Here is a 17,183-nt window from a genome sequence, read left to right on the forward strand (position 1 = left end):
TCTCTCTCAGGCAGAGGGGATGCTAGGACAAAGCGTATTTCGCTCCATGCGGGTATCGTCCACCAAGCTGTGGAGACTAGCTCAGGCAAGCAGCAGCAGCATCCCCTAACAAAACTGATTTCCCAAGGAAAGCTGCGCTTTCCCAGGCGAGATGCCCAGGCAAAGAGGCTTTTGCTGAATGCGGGTTTCTCCCACCGCGAGACTGGGATCAGGCAAGCAGCCCCAGCCCGCAGAACATTTCTTAGCGAATGCTGTGCTTTCGCAAAGGCTTTGGCTTGGAGCGAACAGCACTTCACTGCTGCTTCCTCAGCAAGGCTTCAGTCGCGTCAGGGAAGCAGAGCTGCGGGAGAGCTGGTGCCTCTTGGACCTTGCTTTCCCAGGCTCCAGTTCGTGTCCTGGGTTCACCCTGCCAAGCCGAACTAAGCAGACACAGCTACAACCCTCCAGTAGCGTGCATAGCCTAGGTTGGCACTCAATACACACTACCATCTTCCAGTGTAGGCATCCCTTGGCCTTTTACTCTGGCACTTAAGCGGACTGCAAACTAGACCAGTGCTTTCCCCACAGGAAAGGAGAGCTGACAGGAACCCTGCACATGGCCCGTGCACTGAATAGGGAGCTTTGGGGGACTGTCCCCACTCCTTCCCCTTAAACCCCGTGAATCCTCCAAGCTTCCACATCCTGGAGGAAGTCGGCGTCTGACTCGCTGTTAGTTCAGGGAGCTGTTTCTACGAGTACACCGTAGGCCCCTGGTGACTAGAGCATGTCTGCCCCAGGGACAGGTGGACAAGGAGCTGCTATCTCCTTGGCCCACAGACTCAGGACAGGCATGCTTTCTAACCAGACTCCTTCCTAAGAGTGGAGCCTGCACCCTGCCATACACATACCCTCCTGTCTCCTTAGCAACCAGGCTTCTGACTGTCTGAACTGGGAGCGGGTGACACTTGTATTACCACTGAACGCTGTGCCTGCCAGGGTCGTCCCTCCTGCTCTGCAACCGTTTCCCGACAAGAAGGCCAATGGCTGCTGCTCTTCTCCCCGGGCAGAGTGTTGAACGTTCCACAGATATGCTCCTGGGGTGCGCAGTGAAAAACGTGTCCCTTTCCTTAAGGCTCTTTCCATAGGCGCAAGCGCGCTTCTCTCACAGGCAGAAGGGATGCCCAGGCAAAGAGGATTTCTCTCCATGCGGGTTTAGTACACTGTGCTGAAGAGACCAGCTCAGGCAACAGGAGAATCCCTCAGACCCGACTCTGATTTCCCAAAGAATGCTGCGCTTTCCCAGAGGGGATGCCAGGGCAAAGAGGCTTTCGCTCTATGCGGTATTCTCCCATAGTGCTGCGAATACTAGGCTAAGGCAAGCAGCAACAGCAGCCCACAGAACCGACTCTGATTTCCCAGCGACTGCTATGCTTTCGCAGAGCTTTACAGCTTGGCAGGAACCGCACTTCGCTGCTGCTTCCTCAGAAAGGCTTTGGGTGTTTAGTCTGTCCCGACAGGGAAGAAGAGCCGCGGGAGAGCTGGTGCCTCTTGGGACTTGCTTTCTCGGGCTCCTCGTTCACACCCGGGGTTACCTTGCTATGCCGAACTAAGCAGACACAGTCCCAACCCAGCAGCAGCGTCCGTTCTTAACATGGCACTCAATGCCTATTACAATCTCGTGGGGAAGGTAAGGCTTTGTCTTTGGCTCTGGCGCTCCGGCAGGCTCAAGGTCTAGGCCAGTGCCTACACCAGAGGAGAGAGCTGGCGACAGGATCACTGCACATGGCCCGTGCACTGGGATGGGGAACTGTGGGGGACTGTCCACACTCTTTCCCCAGCACACCCCCTGCCACCCACATCGCTGCCACATCTTGGTGGAAGATGGCATCTGAATGCCAGTTCCATTTGTGTTGTTTCCGCGAGTTGCAGCTATGTCGCCTGGTGGGAAGCCCAAGTCTGTTCTTGGGACAGATGGCCAAGGAGATGCTGCCCCTTTTTGACCAGAGGCAAAGGACTGGCCTGCCTTCTGCCCAGACACCTTCCTCAGCGTGGAGTACGCGCCTCTGCCCTAGTCATGCCCTCATGTCTCCTTAGCAGCCTGGCTTCCATCTCTCTGCACAGGTAGCGGGTGACACTTGTCTTGCCACCGGCCTGTGGTTCGTGCCATGGCAGGCTATCCTGCATCCCGAGTGTTTCCAGACCCCAAGGCCAACGGCTCCTTTTCTTCTCCAGGGGCGGCAGCTGCGCTTTCCCCTCACTTGGTTTCTCTCTCAGGCAGAGGGGATGCTAGGACAAAGCGTATTTCGCTCCATGCGGGTATCGTCCACCAAGCTGTGGAGACTAGCTCAGGCAAGCAGCAGCAGCATCCCCTAACAAAACTCTGATTTCCCAAGGAAAGCTGCGCTTTCCCAGGCGAGATGCCCAGGCAAAGAGGCTTTTGCTGAATGCGGGTTTCTCCCACCGCGAGGCTGGGATCAGGCAAGCAGCCCCAGCCCGCAGAACATTTCTTAGCGAATGCTGTGCTTTCGCAAAGGCTTTGGCTTGGAGCGAACAGCACTTCACTGCTGCTTCCTCAGCAAGGCTTCAGTCGCGTCAGGGAAGCAGAGCTGCGGGAGAGCTGGTGCCTCTTGGACCTTGCTTTCCCAGGCTCCAGTTCGTGTCCTGGGTTCACCCTGCCAAGCCGAACTAAGCAGACACAGCTACAACCCTCCAGTAGCGTGCATAGCCTAGGTTGGCACTCAATACACACTACCATCTTCCAGTGTAGGCATCCCTTGGCCTTTTACTCTGGCATTTAAGCGGACTGCAAACTAGACCAGTGCTTTCTTCACAGGAAAGGAGAGCTGACAGGAACCCTGCACATGGCCCTTGCACTGAATAGGGAGCTTTGGGGGACTGTCCCCACTCCTTCCCCTTAAACCCCGTGAATCCTCCAAGCTTCCACATCCTGGAGGAAGTCGGCGTCTGACTCGCTGTTAGTTCAGGGAGCTGTTTCTACGAGTACACCGTAGGCCCCTGGTGACTAGAGCATGTCTGCCCCAGGGACAGGTGGACAAGGAGCTGCTATCTCCTTGGCCCACAGACTCAGGACAGGCATGCTTTCTAACCAGACTCCTTCCTAAGAGTGGAGCCTGCACCCTGCCATACACATACCCTCCTGTCTCCTTAGCAACCAGGCTTCTGACTGTCTGAACTGGGAGCGGGTGACACTTGTATTACCACTGAACGCTGTGCCTGCCAGGGTCGTCCCTCCTGCTCTGCAACCGTTTCCAGACAAGAAGGCCAATGGCTGCTGCTCTTCTCCCCGGGCAGAGTGTTGAACCTTCCACAGATATGCTCCTGGGGTGCGCAGTGAAAAACGTGTCCCTTTCCTTAAGGCTCTTTCCATAGGCGCAAGCGCGCTTCTCTCACAGGCAGAAGGGATGCCCAGGCAAAGAGGATTTCTCTCCATGCGGGTTTAGTACACTGTGCTGAAGAGACCAGCTCAGGCAACAGGAGAATCCCTCAGACCCGACTCTGATTTCCCAAAGAATGCTGCGCTTTCCCAGAGGGGATGCCAGGGCAAAGAGGCTTTCGCTCTATGCGGTATTCTCCCATAGTGCTGCGAATACTAGGCTAAGGCAAGCAGCAACAGCAGCCCACAGAACCGACTCTGATTTCCCAGCGACTGCTATGCTTTCGCAGAGCTTTACAGCTTGGCAGGAACCGCACTTCGCTGCTGCTTCCTCAGAAAGGCTTTGGGTGTTTAGTCTGTCCCGGCAGGGAAGAAGAGCCGCGGGAGAGCTGGTGCCTCTTGGGACTTGCTTTCTCGGGCTCCTCGTTCACGCCCGGGGTTACCTTGCTATGCCGAACTAGGCAGACACAGTCCCAACCCAGCAGCAGCGTCCGTTCTTAACATGGCACTCAATGCCTATTACAATCTCGTGGGGAAGGTAAGGCTTTGCCTTTGGCTCTGGCGCTCCGGGAGGCTCAAGGTCTAGGCCATTGCCTACACCACAGGAGAGAGCTGGCGACAGGATCACTGCACATGGCCCGTGCACTGGGATGGGGAACTGTGGGGGACTGTCCACACTCTTTCCCCAGCACACCCCCTGCCACCCACATCGCTGCCACATCTTGGTGGAAGATGGCATCTGAATGCCAGTTCCATTTGTGTTGTTTCCGCGAGTTGCAGCTATGTCGCCTGGTGGGAAGCCCAAGTCTGTTCTTGGGACAGATGGCCAAGGAGATGCTGCCCCCTTTTGACCAGAGGCAAAGGACTGGCCTGCCTTCTGCCCAGACTCCTTCCTCAGCGTGGAGTACGCGCCTCTGCCCTAGTCATGCCCCCATGTCTCCCTAGCAGCCTGGCTCCCATCTCTCTGCACAGGTAGCGGGTGACACTTGTCTTGCCACCGGCCTGTGGTTCGTGCCATGGCAGGCTATCCTGCATCCCGAGGGTTTCCAGACCCCAAGGCCAACGGCTCCTTCTCTTCTCCAGGGGCGGCAGCTGCGCTTTCCCCACACTTGGTTTCTCTCTCAGGCAGAGGGGATGCTAGGACAAAGCGTATTTCGCTCCATGCGGGTATCGTCCACCAAGCTGTGGAGACTAGCTCAGGCAAGCAGCAGCAGCATCCCCTAACAAAACTGATTTCCCAAGGAAAGCTGCGCTTTCCCAGGCGAGATGCCCAGGCAAAGAGGCTTTTGCTGAATGCGGGTTTCTCCCACCGCGAGACTGGGATCAGGCAAGCAGCCCCAGCCCGCAGAACATTTCTTAGCGAATGCTGTGCTTTCGCAAAGGCTTTGGCTTGGAGCGAACAGCACTTCACTGCTGCTTCCTCAGCAAGGCTTCAGTCGCGTCAGGGAAGCAGAGCTGCGGGAGAGCTGGTGCCTCTTGGACCTTGCTTTCCCAGGCTCCAGTTCGTGTCCTGGGTTCACCCTGCCAAGCCGAACTAAGCAGACACAGCTACAACCCTCCAGTAGCGTGCATAGCCTAGGTTGGCACTCAATACACACTACCATCTTCCAGTGTAGGCATCCCTTGGCCTTTTACTCTGGCACTTAAGCGGACTGCAAACTAGACCAGTGCTTTCCCCACAGGAAAGGAGAGCTGACAGGAACCCTGCATATGGCCCGTGCACTGAATAGGGAGCTTTGGGGGACTGTCCCCACTCCTTCTTCTTAAACCCCGTGAATACTCCAAGCTTCCACATCCTGGAGGAAGTCGGTGTCTGACTCGCTGTTAGTTCAGGGAGCTGTTTCTGCGAGTACACCGTAGGCCCCTGGTGACTAGAGCATGTCTGCCCCAGGGACAGGTGGCCAAGGAGCTGCTATCTCCTTGGCCCACAGACTCAGGACAGGCATGCTTTCTACCCAGACTCCTTCCTAAGAGTGGAGCCTGCACCCTGCCATACACATCCCCTGCTGTCTCCTTAGCAACCAGGCTTCTGACTGTCTGAACTGGGAGCGGGTGACACTTGTATTACCACTGAACGCTGTGCCTGCCAGGGTCGTCCCTCCTGCTTTGCAACCGTTTCCAGACAAGAAGGCCAATGGCTGCTGCTCTTCTCCCCGGGCAGAGTGTTGAACCTTCCACAGATATGCTCCTGGGGTGCGCAGTGAAAAACGTGTCCCTTTCCTTAAGGCTCTTTCCATAGGCGCAAGCGCGCTTCTCTCACAGGCAGAAGGGATGCCCAGGCAAAGAGGATTTCTCTCCATGCGGGTTTAGTACACTGTGCTGAAGAGACCAGCTCAGGCAACAGGAGAATCCCTCAGACCCGACTCTGATTTCCCAAAGAATGCTGCGCTTTCCCAGAGGGGATGCCAGGGCAAAGAGGCTTTCGCTCTATGCGGTATTCTCCCATAGTGCTGCGAATACTAGGCTAAGGCAAGCAGCAACAGCAGCCCACAGAACCGACTCTGATTTCCCAGCGACTGCTATGCTTTCGCAGAGCTTTACAGCTTGGCAGGAACCGCACTTCGCTGCTGCTTCCTCAGAAAGGCTTTGGGTGTTTACTCTGTCCCGACAGGGAAGAAGAGCCGCGGGAGAGCTGGTGCCTCTTGGGACTTGCTTTCTCGGGCTCCTCGTTCACACCCGGGGTTACCTTGCTATGCCGAACTAAGCAGACACAGTCCCAACCCAGCAGCAGCGTCCGTTCTTAACATGGCACTCAATGCCTATTACAATCTCGTGGGGAAGGTAAGGCTTTGTCTTTGGCTCTGGCGCTCCGGCAGGCTCAAGGTCTAGGCCAGTGCCTACACCAGAGGAGAGAGCTGGCGACAGGATCACTGCACATGGCCCGTGCACTGGGATGGGGAACTGTGGGGGACTGTCCACACTCTTTCCCCAGCACACCCCCTGCCACCCACATCGCTGCCACATCTTGGTGGAAGATGGCATCTGAATGCCAGTTCCATTTGTGTTGTTTCCGCGAGTTGCAGCTATGTCGCCTGGTGGGAAGCCCAAGTCTGTTCTTGGGACAGATGGCCAAGGAGATGCTGCCCCTTTTTGACCAGAGGCAAAGGACTGGCCTGCCTTCTGCCCAGACACCTTCCTCAGCGTGGAGTACGCGCCTCTGCCCTAGTCATGCCCTCATGTCTCCTTAGCAGCCTGGCTTCCATCTCTCTGCACAGGTAGCGGGTGACACTTGTCTTGCCACCGGCCTGTGGTTCGTGCCATGGCAGGCTATCCTGCATCCCGAGTGTTTCCAGACCCCAAGGCCAACGGCTCCTTTTCTTCTCCAGGGGCGGCAGTTGCGCTTTCCCCTCACTTGGTTTCTCTCTCAGGCAGAGGGGATGCTAGGACAAAGCGTATTTCGCTCCATGCGGGTATCGTCCACCAAGCTGTGGAGACTAGCTCAGGCAAGCAGAAGCAGCATCCCCTAAAAAAACTCTGATTTCCCAAGGAAAGCTGCGCTTTCCCAGGCGAGATGCCCAGGCAAAGAGGCTTTTGCTGAATGCGGGTTTCTCCCACCGCGAGGCTGGGATCAGGCAAGCAGCCCCAGCCCGCAGAACATTTCTTAGCGAATGCTGTGCTTTCGCAAAGGCTTTGGCTTGGAGCGAACAGCACTTCACTGCTGCTTCCTCAGCAAGGCTTCAGTCGCGTTAGGGAAGCAGAGCTGCGGGAGAGCTGGTGCCTCTTGGACCTTGCTTTCCCAGGCTCCAGTTCGTGTCCTGGGTTCACCCTGCCAAGCCGAACTAAGCAGACACAGCTACAACCCTCCAGTAGCGTGCATAGCCTAGGTTGGCACTCAATACACACTACCATCTTCCAGTGTAGGCATCCCTTGGCCTTTTACTCTGGCATTTAAGCGGACTGCAAACTAGACCAGTGCTTTCCCCACAGGAAAGGAGAGCTGACAGGAACCCTGCACATGGCCCGTGCACTGAATAGGGAGCTTTGGGGGACTGTCCCCACTCCTTCCCCTTAAACCCCGTGAATCCTCCAAGCTTCCACATCCTGGAGGAAGTCGGCGTCTGACTCGCTGTTAGTTCAGGGAGCTGTTTCTACGAGTACACCGTAGGCCCCTGGTGACTAGAGCATGTCTGCCCCAGGGACAGGTGGCCAAGGAGCTGCTATCTCCTTGGCCCACAGACTCAGGACAGGCATGCTTTCTACCCAGACTCCTTCCTAAGAGTGGAGCCTGCACCCTGCCATACACATCCCCTCCTGTCTCCTTAGCAACCAGGCTTCTGACTGTCTGAACTGGGAGCGGGTGACACTTGTATTACCACTGAACGCTGTGCCTGCCAGGGTCGTCCCTCCTGCTCTGCAACCGTTTCCCGACAAGAAGGCCAATGGCTGCTGCTCTTCTCCCCGGGCAGAGTGTTGAACGTTCCACAGATATGCTCCTGGGGTGCGCAGTGAAAAACGTGTCCCTTTCCTTAAGGCTCTTTCCATAGGCGCAAGCGCGCTTCTCTCACAGGCAGAAGGGATGCCCAGGCAAAGAGGATTTCTCTCCATGCGGGTTTAGTACACTGTGCTGAAGAGACCAGCTCAGGCAACAGGAGAATCCCTCAGACCCGACTCTGATTTCCCAAAGAATGCTGCGCTTTCCCAGAGGGGATGCCAGGGCAAAGAGGCTTTCGCTCTATGCGGTATTCTCCCATAGTGCTGCGAATACTAGGCTAAGGCAAGCAGCAACAGCAGCCCACAGAACCGACTCTGATTTCCCAGCGACTGCTATGCTTTCGCAGAGCTTTACAGCTTGGCAGGAACCGCACTTCGCTGCTGCTTCCTCAGAAAGGCTTTGGGTGTTTAGTCTGTCCCGGCAGGGAAGAAGAGCCGCGGGAGAGCTGGTGCCTCTTGGGACTTGCTTTCTCGGGCTCCTCGTTCACGCCCGGGGTTACCTTGCTATGCCGAACTAGGCAGACACAGTCCCAACCCAGCAGCAGCGTCCGTTCTTAACATGGCACTCAATGCCTATTACAATCTCGTGGGGAAGGTAAGGCTTTGCCATTGGCTCTGGCGCTCCGGGAGGCTCAAGGTCTAGGCCATTGCCTACACCACAGGAGAGAGCTGGCGACAGGATCACTGCACATGGCCCGTGCACTGGGATGGGGAACTGTGGGGGACTGTCCACACTCTTTCCCCAGCACACCCCCTGCCACCCACATCGCTGCCACATCTTGGTGGAAGATGGCATCTGAATGCCAGTTCCATTTGTGTTGTTTCCGCGAGTTGCAGCTATGTCGCCTGGTGGGAAGCCCAAGTCTGTTCTTGGGACAGATGGCCAAGGAGATGCTGCCCCTTTTTGACCAGAGGCAAAGGACTGGCCTGCCTTCTGCCCAGACACCTTCCTCAGCGTGGAGTACGCGCCTCTGCCCTAGTCATGCCCTCATGTCTCCTTAGCAGCCTGGCTTCCATCTCTCTGCACAGGTAGCGGGTGACACTTGTCTTGCCACCGGCCTGTGGTTCGTGCCATGGCAGGCTATCCTGCATCCCGAGTGTTTCCAGACCCCAAGGCCAACGGCTCCTTTTCTTCTCCAGGGGCGGCAGTTGCGCTTTCCCCTCACTTGGTTTCTCTCTCAGGCAGAGGGGATGCTAGGACAAAGCGTATTTCGCTCCATGCGGGTATCGTCCACCAAGCTGTGGAGACTAGCTCAGGCAAGCAGAAGCAGCATCCCCTAAAAAAACTCTGATTTCCCAAGGAAAGCTGCGCTTTCCCAGGCGAGATGCCCAGGCAAAGAGGCTTTTGCTGAATGCGGGTTTCTCCCACCGCGAGACTGGGATCAGGCAAGCAGCCCCAGCCCGCAGAACATTTCTTAGCGAATGCTGTGCTTTCGCAAAGGCTTTGGCTTGGAGCGAACAGCACTTCACTGCTGCTTCCTCAGCAAGGCTTCAGTCGCGTCAGGGAAGCAGAGCTGCGGGAGAGCTGGTGCCTCTTGGACCTTGCTTTCCCAGGCTCCAGTTCGTGTCCTGGGTTCACCCTGCCAAGCCGAACTAAGCAGACACAGCTACAACCCTCCAGTAGCGTGCATAGCCTAGGTTGGCACTCAATACACACTACCATCTTCCAGTGTAGGCATCCCTTGGCCTTTTACTCTGGCATTTAAGCGGACTGCAAACTAGACCAGTGCTTTCCCCACAGGAAAGGAGAGCTGACAGGAACCCTGCACATGGCCCGTGCACTGAATAGGGAGCTTTGGGGGACTGTCCCCACTCCTTCCCCTTAAACCCCGTGAATCCTCCAAGCTTCCACATTCTGGAGGAAGTCGGCGTCTGACTCGCTGTTAGTTCAGGGAGCTGTTTCTACGAGTACACCGTAGGCCCCTGGTGACTAGAGCATGTCTGCCCCAGGGACAGGTGGCCAAGGAGCTGCTATCTCCTTGGCCCACAGACTCAGGACAGGCATGCTTTCTACCCAGACTCCTTCCTAAGAGTGGAGCCTGCACCCTGCCATACACATCCCCTCCTGTCTCCTTAGCAACCAGGCTTCTGACTGTCTGAACTGGGAGCGGGTGACACTTGTATTACCACTGAACGCTGTGCCTGCCAGGGTCGTCCCTCCTGCTCTGCAACCGTTTCCCGACAAGAAGGCCAATGGCTGCTGCTCTTCTCCCCGGGCAGAGTGTTGAACCTTCCACAGATATGCTCCTGGGGTGCGCAGTGAAAAACGTGTCCCTTTCCTTAAGGCTCTTTCCATAGGCGCAAGCGCGCTTCTCTCACAGGCAGAAGGGATGCCCAGGCAAAGAGGATTTCTCTCCATGCGGGTTTAGTACACTGTGCTGAAGAGACCAGCTCAGGCAACAGGAGAATCCCTCAGACCCGACTCTGATTTCCCAAAGAATGCTGCGCTTTCCCAGAGGGGATGCCAGGGCAAAGAGGCTTTCGCTCTATGCGGTATTCTCCCATAGTGCTGCGAATACTAGGCTAAGGCAAGCAGCAACAGCAGCCCACAGAACCGACTCTGATTTCCCAGCGACTGCTATGCTTTCGCAGAGCTTTACAGCTTGGCAGGAACCGCACTTCGCTGCTGCTTCCTCAGAAAGGCTTTGGGTGTTTAGTCTGTCCCGGCAGGGAAGAAGAGCCGCGGGAGAGCTGGTGCCTCTTGGGACTTGCTTTCTCGGGCTCCTCGTTCACGCCCGGGGTTACCTTGCTATGCCGAACTAAGCAGACACAGTCCCAACCCAGCAGCAGCGTCCGTTCTTAACATGGCACTCAATGCCTATTACAATCTCGTGGGGAAGGTAAGGCTTTGTCTTTGGCTCTGGCGCTCCGGGAGGCTCAAGGTCTAGGCCATTGCCTACACCACAGGAGAGAGCTGGCGACAGGATCACTGCACATGGCCCGTGCACTGGGATGGGGAACTGTGGGGGACTGTCCACACTCTTTCCCCAGCACACCCCCTGCCACCCACATCGCTGCCACATCTTGGTGGAAGATGGCATCTGAATGCCAGTTCCATTTGTGTTGTTTCCGCGAGTTGCAGCTATGTCGCCTGGTGGGAAGCCCAAGTCTGTTCTTGGGACAGATGGCCAAGGAGATGCTGCCCCCTTTTGACCAGAGGCAAAGGACTGGCCTGCCTTCTGCCCAGACTCCTTCCTCAGCGTGGAGTACGCGCCTCTGCCCTAGTCATGCCCCCATGTCTCCCTAGCAGCCTGGCTCCCATCTCTCTGCACAGGTAGCGGGTGACACTTGTCTTGCCACCGGCCTGTGGTTCGTGCCATGGCAGGCTATCCTGCATCCCGAGTGTTTCCAGACCCCAAGGCCAACGGCTCCTTCTCTTCTCCAGGGGCGGCAGCTGCGCTTTCCCCACACTTGGTTTCTCTCTCAGGCAGAGGGGATGCTAGGACAAAGCGTATTTCGCTCCATGCGGGTATCGTCCACCAAGCTGTGGAGACTAGCTCAGGCAAGCAGCAGCAGCATCCCCTAACAAAACTGATTTCCCAAGGAAAGCTGCGCTTTCCCAGGCGAGATGCCCAGGCAAAGAGGCTTTTGCTGAATGCGGGTTTCTCCCACCGCGAGACTGGGATCAGGCAAGCAGCCCCAGCCCGCAGAACATTTCTTAGCGAATGCTGTGCTTTCGCAAAGGCTTTGGCTTGGAGCGAACAGCACTTCACTGCTGCTTCCTCAGCAAGGCTTCAGTCGCGTCAGGGAAGCAGAGCTGCGGGAGAGCTGGTGCCTCTTGGACCTTGCTTTCCCAGGCTCCAGTTCGTGTCCTGGGTTCACCCTGCCAAGCCGAACTAAGCAGACACAGCTACAACCCTCCAGTAGCGTGCATAGCCTAGGTTGGCACTCAATACACACTACCATCTTCCAGTGTAGGCATCCCTTGGCCTTTTACTCTGGCACTTAAGCGGACTGCAAACTAGACCAGTGCTTTCCCCACAGGAAAGGAGAGCTGACAGGAACCCTGCACATGGCCCGTGCACTGAATAGGGAGCTTTGGGGGACTGTCCCCACTCCTTCCCCTTAAACCCCGTGAATCCTCCAAGCTTCCACATCCTGGAGGAAGTCGGCGTCTGACTCGCTGTTAGTTCAGGGAGCTGTTTCTACGAGTACACCGTAGGCCCCTGGTGACTAGAGCATGTCTGCCCCAGGGACAGGTGGACAAGGAGCTGCTATCTCCTTGGCCCACAGACTCAGGACAGGCATGCTTTCTAACCAGACTCCTTCCTAAGAGTGGAGCCTGCACCCTGCCATACACATACCCTCCTGTCTCCTTAGCAACCAGGCTTCTGACTGTCTGAACTGGGAGCGGGTGACACTTGTATTACCACTGAACGCTGTGCCTGCCAGGGTCGTCCCTCCTGCTCTGCAACCGTTTCCCGACAAGAAGGCCAATGGCTGCTGCTCTTCTCCCCGGGCAGAGTGTTGAACGTTCCACAGATATGCTCCTGGGGTGCGCAGTGAAAAACGTGTCCCTTTCCTTAAGGCTCTTTCCATAGGCGCAAGCGCGCTTCTCTCACAGGCAGAAGGGATGCCCAGGCAAAGAGGATTTCTCTCCATGCGGGTTTAGTACACTGTGCTGAAGAGACCAGCTCAGGCAACAGGAGAATCCCTCAGACCCGACTCTGATTTCCCAAAGAATGCTGCGCTTTCCCAGAGGGGATGCCAGGGCAAAGAGGCTTTCGCTCTATGCGGTATTCTCCCATAGTGCTGCGAATACTAGGCTAAGGCAAGCAGCAACAGCAGCCCACAGAACCGACTCTGATTTCCCAGCGACTGCTATGCTTTCGCAGAGCTTTACAGCTTGGCAGGAACCGCACTTCGCTGCTGCTTCCTCAGAAAGGCTTTGGGTGTTTAGTCTGTCCCGACAGGGAAGAAGAGCCGCGGGAGAGCTGGTGCCTCTTGGGACTTGCTTTCTCGGGCTCCTCGTTCACACCCGGGGTTACCTTGCTATGCCGAACTAAGCAGACACAGTCCCAACCCAGCAGCAGCGTCCGTTCTTAACATGGCACTCAATGCCTATTACAATCTCGTGGGGAAGGTAAGGCTTTGTCTTTGGCTCTGGCGCTCCGGCAGGCTCAAGGTCTAGGCCAGTGCCTACACCAGAGGAGAGAGCTGGCGACAGGATCACTGCACATGGCCCGTGCACTGGGATGGGGAACTGTGGGGGACTGTCCACACTCTTTCCCCAGCACACCCCTGCCACCCACATCGCTGCCACATCTTGGTGGAAGATGGCATCTGAATGCCAGTTCCATTTGTGTTGTTTCCGCGAGTTGCAGCTATGTCGCCTGGTGGGAAGCCCAAGTCTGTTCTTGGGACAGATGGCCAAGGAGATGCTGCCCCTTTTTGACCAGAGGCAAAGGACTGGCCTGCCTTCTGCCCAGACACCTTCCTCAGCGTGGAGTACGCGCCTCTGCCCTAGTCATGCCCTCATGTCTCCTTAGCAGCCTGGCTTCCATCTCTCTGCACAGGTAGCGGGTGACACTTGTCTTGCCACCGGCCTGTGGTTCGTGCCATGGCAGGCTATCCTGCATCCCGAGTGTTTCCAGACCCCAAGGCCAACGGCTCCTTTTCTTCTCCAGGGGCGGCAGCTGCGCTTTCCCCTCACTTGGTTTCTCTCTCAGGCAGAGGGGATGCTAGGACAAAGCGTATTTCGCTCCATGCGGGTATCGTCCACCAAGCTGTGGAGACTAGCTCAGGCAAGCAGCAGCAGCATCCCTAACAAAACTCTGATTTCCCAAGGAAAGCTGCGCTTTCCCAGGCGAGATGCCCAGGCAAAGAGGCTTTTGCTGAATGCGGGTTTCTCCCACCGCGAGGCTGGGATCAGGCAAGCAGCCCCAGCCCGCAGAACATTTCTTAGCGAATGCTGTGCTTTCGCAAAGGCTTTGGCTTGGAGCGAACAGCACTTCACTGCTGCTTCCTCAGCAAGGCTTCAGTCGCGTCAGGGAAGCAGAGCTGCGGGAGAGCTGGTGCCTCTTGGACCTTGCTTTCCCAGGCTCCAGTTCGTGTCCTGGGTTCACCCTGCCAAGCCGAACTAAGCAGACACAGCTACAACCCTCCAGTAGCGTGCATAGCCTAGGTTGGCACTCAATACACACTACCATCTTCCAGTGTAGGCATCCCTTGGCCTTTTACTCTGGCATTTAAGCGGACTGCAAACTAGACCAGTGCTTTCTTCACAGGAAAGGAGAGCTGACAGGAACCCTGCACATGGCCCTTGCACTGAATAGGGAGCTTTGGGGGACTGTCCCCACTCCTTCCCCTTAAACCCCGTGAATCCTCCAAGCTTCCACATCCTGGAGGAAGTCGGCGTCTGACTCGCTGTTAGTTCAGGGAGCTGTTTCTACGAGTACACCGTAGGCCCCTGGTGACTAGAGCATGTCTGCCCCAGGGACAGGTGGACAAGGAGCTGCTATCTCCTTGGCCCACAGACTCAGGACAGGCATGCTTTCTAACCAGACTCCTTCCTAAGAGTGGAGCCTGCACCCTGCCATACACATACCCTCCTGTCTCCTTAGCAACCAGGCTTCTGACTGTCTGAACTGGGAGCGGGTGACACTTGTATTACCACTGAACGCTGTGCCTGCCAGGGTCGTCCCTCCTGCTCTGCAACCGTTTCCAGACAAGAAGGCCAATGGCTGCTGCTCTTCTCCCCGGGCAGAGTGTTGAACCTTCCACAGATATGCTCCTGGGGTGCGCAGTGAAAAACGTGTCCCTTTCCTTAAGGCTCTTTCCATAGGCGCAAGCGCGCTTCTCTCACAGGCAGAAGGGATGCCCAGGCAAAGAGGATTTCTCTCCATGCGGGTTTAGTACACTGTGCTGAAGAGACCAGCTCAGGCAACAGGAGAATCCCTCAGACCCGACTCTGATTTCCCAAAGAATGCTGCGCTTTCCCAGAGGGGATGCCAGGGCAAAGAGGCTTTCGCTCTATGCGGTATTCTCCCATAGTGCTGCGAATACTAGGCTAAGGCAAGCAGCAACAGCAGCCCACAGAACCGACTCTGATTTCCCAGCGACTGCTATGCTTTCGCAGAGCTTTACAGCTTGGCAGGAACCGCACTTCGCTGCTGCTTCCTCAGAAAGGCTTTGGGTGTTTAGTCTGTCCCGGCAGGGAAGAAGAGCCGCGGGAGAGCTGGTGCCTCTTGGGACTTGCTTTCTCGGGCTCCTCGTTCACGCCCGGGGTTACCTTGCTATGCCGAACTAGGCAGACACAGTCCCAACCCAGCAGCAGCGTCCGTTCTTAACATGGCACTCAATGCCTATTACAATCTCGTGGGGAAGGTAAGGCTTTGCCTTTGGCTCTGGCGCTCCGGGAGGCTCAAGGTCTAGGCCATTGCCTACACCACAGGAGAGAGCTGGCGACAGGATCACTGCACATGGCCCGTGCACTGGGATGGGGAACTGTGGGGGACTGTCCACACTCTTTCCCCAGCACACCCCCTGCCACCCACATCGCTGCCACATCTTGGTGGAAGATGGCATCTGAATGCCAGTTCCATTTGTGTTGTTTCCGCGAGTTGCAGCTATGTCGCCTGGTGGGAAGCCCAAGTCTGTTCTTGGGACAGATGGCCAAGGAGATGCTGCCCCCTTTTGACCAGAGGCAAAGGACTGGCCTGCCTTCTGCCCAGACTCCTTCCTCAGCGTGGAGTACGCGCCTCTGCCCTAGTCATGCCCCCATGTCTCCCTAGCAGCCTGGCTCCCATCTCTCTGCACAGGTAGCGGGTGACACTTGTCTTGCCACCGGCCTGTGGTTCGTGCCATGGCAGGCTATCCTGCATCCCGAGGGTTTCCAGACCCCAAGGCCAACGGCTCCTTCTCTTCTCCAGGGGCGGCAGCTGCGCTTTCCCCACACTTGGTTTCTCTCTCAGGCAGAGGGGATGCTAGGACAAAGCGTATTTCGCTCCATGCGGGTATCGTCCACCAAGCTGTGGAGACTAGCTCAGGCAAGCAGCAGCAGCATCCCCTAACAAAACTGATTTCCCAAGGAAAGCTGCGCTTTCCCAGGCGAGATGCCCAGGCAAAGAGGCTTTTGCTGAATGCGGGTTTCTCCCACCGCGAGACTGGGATCAGGCAAGCAGCCCCAGCCCGCAGAACATTTCTTAGCGAATGCTGTGCTTTCGCAAAGGCTTTGGCTTGGAGCGAACAGCACTTCACTGCTGCTTCCTCAGCAAGGCTTCAGTCGCGTCAGGGAAGCAGAGCTGCGGGAGAGCTGGTGCCTCTTGGACCTTGCTTTCCCAGGCTCCAGTTCGTGTCCTGGGTTCACCCTGCCAAGCCGAACTAAGCAGACACAGCTACAACCCTCCAGTAGCGTGCATAGCCTAGGTTGGCACTCAATACACACTACCATCTTCCAGTGTAGGCATCCCTTGGCCTTTTACTCTGGCACTTAAGCGGACTGCAAACTAGACCAGTGCTTTCCCCACAGGAAAGGAGAGCTGACAGGAACCCTGCATATGGCCCGTGCACTGAATAGGGAGCTTTGGGGGACTGTCCCCACTCCTTCTTCTTAAACCCCGTGAATACTCCAAGCTTCCACATCCTGGAGGAAGTCGGTGTCTGACTCGCTGTTAGTTCAGGGAGCTGTTTCTGCGAGTACACCGTAGGCCCCTGGTGACTAGAGCATGTCTGCCCCAGGGACAGGTGGCCAAGGAGCTGCTATCTCCTTGGCCCACAGACTCAGGACAGGCATGCTTTCTACCCAGACTCCTTCCTAAGAGTGGAGCCTGCACCCTGCCATACACATCCCCTGCTGTCTCCTTAGCAACCAGGCTTCTGACTGTCTGAACTGGGAGCGGGTGACACTTGTATTACCACTGAACGCTGTGCCTGCCAGGGTCGTCCCTCCTGCTTTGCAACCGTTTCCAGACAAGAAGGCCAATGGCTGCTGCTCTTCTCCCCGGGCAGAGTGTTGAACCTTCCACAGATATGCTCCTGGGGTGCGCAGTGAAAAACGTGTCCCTTTCCTTAAGGCTCTTTCCATAGGCGCAAGCGCGCTTCTCTCACAGGCAGAAGGGATGCCCAGGCAAAGAGGATTTCTCTCCATGCGGGTTTAGTACACTGTGCTGAAGAGACCAGCTCAGGCAACAGGAGAATCCCTCAGACCCGACTCTGATTTCCCAAAGAATGCTGCGCTTTCCCAGAGGGGATGCCAGGGCAAAGAGGCTTTCGCTCTATGCGGTATTCTCCCATAGTGCTGCGAATACTAGGCTAAGGCAAGCAGCAACAGCAGCCCACAGAACCGACTCTGATTTCCCAGCGACTGCTATGCTTTCGCAGAGCTTTACAGCTTGGCAGGAACCGCACTTCGCTGCTGCTTCCTCAGAAAGGCTTTGGG

This window comes from Mustela nivalis (genome assembly GCF_964662115.1).
Source record: "Mustela nivalis genome assembly, chromosome: Y".
NCBI lineage: Eukaryota > Metazoa > Chordata > Mammalia > Carnivora > Mustelidae > Mustela > Mustela nivalis.